Below are 2984 nucleotides of genomic sequence, written 5' to 3'. Positions count from 1 at the left end.
TAGAGCTCCAAGGAGATTATGTTGAAAAATAAAAAAAATTTACCCAAAAAAAATTGTTTTTATACTTCATTCTAAGGACTTATTGAACTACCCTCGTACTTCCCATCTTATATATTCATTCCACACATGCTTCTACATTTGCTTCTCCCAAGCACATAAAATGCAATTCTTGATCTGTGCATACTCCCGGCGCCTTTATTCCTTGTCTTTATTCCTTGTCTTTATTCCCCAATCTAAATCCAGCCATCCTCTTCCATCTGCTCGTTTTCCAAGATTTGCCTAGATATATTGGTACTTTTGCTGCTTTCATCTCTTTATTTGGCTTATTTTACCTAAAATTTCTTATCCTTTCCTATCTTTTCTTCATCTTTTTTTATTAATACCTTCTCTCTTATTTCTTTCTATTCTACTACCTATCAGCACCTTCTTTCCAATTCTTTGTCTTCTTATTGTTTATTCTCTAAGCTTTCTTTTATACAAGACTTTTCAAGTCCTTTGAAAGCTTTACATCTTAAATTTTCTCTTCCTACCTCTTCCTTATCACGTATTCTGATATTCTCCACTTACGCTCCAGCACCCACATAATATAATTGTCTCGTGTTGACTTTATATCCTTTCTCTCCAGATTTTCGATATGTTTGATCCATTTTATCTTTTACGCTTCCCTTCCTTATTTTAATGTCTTGCTTTTATGCGCTAAACTTGCTTCACCCTCTTATGTCCATATTTTTCTGTCTTTCTCTTTATCTTTCTTATAATTTTTTCTCCTCTCTCCCCCTTTCAACGAAAGTTTTAAATGTTGATGATCCGAAATTTCGAGCCAATATATTTCGTTAATTTTAGGCTTATTAATACCTATCTAGCGCATTTATCCCTAACAATATAGTCTATGACTGTTACTCTGTGTCCACATGTGAACGTGAATTCTCCTGCTTTGTCTCCAACCTACATCCATTTAAGATCATAAGCCGAAATTCATCCAAATAATCTATGAGTTTTTCCCCTTTCCATTTATGATATTATTCTTAGATCCATCGTTATCCAAGCTCAATCACCACTATGCATGGCCAAAAACAACAATGACATCATAAGACTATCAAAAAGTTACAGGCGACAGAACGTCCCGTCGTCAGTCTCTGATCGGTCAGCTCACTGTTTACCAAGTTTACCTCTTGGCTACAGTTTTTTCCCCCGCTTGTTGATCCCTAGCTCTGTTCGTCATCGCTGACAACCAATACACGCGGATTCATCCCGGATTACCAGCTCTTCGCCACGGACTGGCAGTCTACTACGTGTAACTGTGAATAAACGTTTCATTGAGTGGACGAATCAACTCAAGGTTGACTTTCTAGACTGCTACGATACCAGCATTATCACTATTCACAAAAGCTTTATGGCACATATGCACACTAGGGTGGCCCAAAGAACCGACTTTTAAAAAGAGGGAATTCCAAACACCCATTTTGTGAGGTTATTAGAAAAACAAAATTCTCTCCAAGTTTGAGTTGAATCGGTTAATAATAAAACGTTTCATAAGGGCCCTGGCAATCTTGGAAGATTATAATGGGGAAAGTTTGGTTTTTGGAAAAATTGGTGTCGAGTTTCTAGATTTAAATTTAGCTTGCGGGCCATATTAAGAATTTGTCAGAGAGTCTCCAGCGAGTCATTTCCACTAAATTACTTAAAATTTTAAAGCCACCCACCCCCTTGTGGAGCCCCAAAATGACCCAAAAAACTAAAATTGACAATTTTCCCCAAAATTAATACATATTTGTCCTTCAGATACTGGTATCTCATTTTGTAATAAATTCTCATTTGCTTAAAGGATTTTTTTCGAAAATGACTGTTTAAAATTTCTGTTTTATGCAAATAATGTTGCAATTTGTTGTTGCAAAACACAAGATCTTATTTTTGAGCCATTCATTTATTGTTTAATCAATTTATTGAATATTGATGCTACATTATGATGGAAATTGTAACTCAAAAATCTGATTTTTTTATTTAGTTGAGTATATCGCTTATTGTTAAATATTTAAACGTTAAAACAAAGGATTTAAATAACTAATATTTGTTTATTATATTTTTTGCATTGGCCATGAAAAGTTTACTTTTCTAGTACGACTTCAATCTATAGAAGTTACATTTAATTTTGTCATCCTGAAATTATTTCTATAATTTTTCCCTTTAAATTACCCTAGCAGGCACACTCATTGGTCCTCTGAAAACACTGTGTGGATATTGCTGAGTAGTTGATAGTATTCTCAAAGCAAATAAAAATCTTTGTATTTCTTAAACGATACTGGTAATTTAAACAAAAATTATGATTTTAATAAGGAATTTAAATACAGTAGATGTAGAAATAAGACACACCCTGCTTAAAATGCCGGATAGGATCCGATATAAACCGTACACGGTCCTGTAAGAAAACAGATAGGTCTTGTATATGGGTATATCCGAGCTCTATATGTGAAATTATTTCCAATGCGGAAATGTTACGGATCCATCCGGGTTCTATCAGTGAGACCTGGCCAATCCTGTATTTTAGCAAAGACCAAAGTGATCATCTATCTTGGTATAAGCGGTATCTATCCGGGAAGCGGAATTAGAAGTTAATTTGATTAAAATCAAAACGATAATCTACTCAGGTCTATTCGGGACCTCTCTGGGATATGAAAACAAAAATAGATTTCCTCTATCTTTAAAAGCAGCGCTCATAGTTCTATACAAGCCTTTCCAGGACCTATCTGGGAGTTTGCCGTTGAAAAAATAAACAAATTCTATAGTGTGCGTATAACCGGGTCAGTCCAAAACCTTTTCAGGACACGAAAGCAAAAATTTATTTCCTCCAAATTCAAAAGAAGTGTCTATACGGGTCTATCCGGGACCTACAGTCTGTCAAGTTAAAGCGTGAGTGGCTTTACTCGCAGTCGGTAAGGTGTATCGACATGATTTTGGTGTCAAAATATTAAGAAGAGCTCCCTCTT

The sequence above is a fragment of the Belonocnema kinseyi genome, chromosome 9, assembly GCF_010883055.1.
Source record: "Belonocnema kinseyi isolate 2016_QV_RU_SX_M_011 chromosome 9, B_treatae_v1, whole genome shotgun sequence".
Classification (NCBI taxonomy): Eukaryota; Metazoa; Arthropoda; class Insecta; order Hymenoptera; family Cynipidae; genus Belonocnema; species Belonocnema kinseyi.
Note: the sequence above shows the minus strand (reverse complement) of the source record.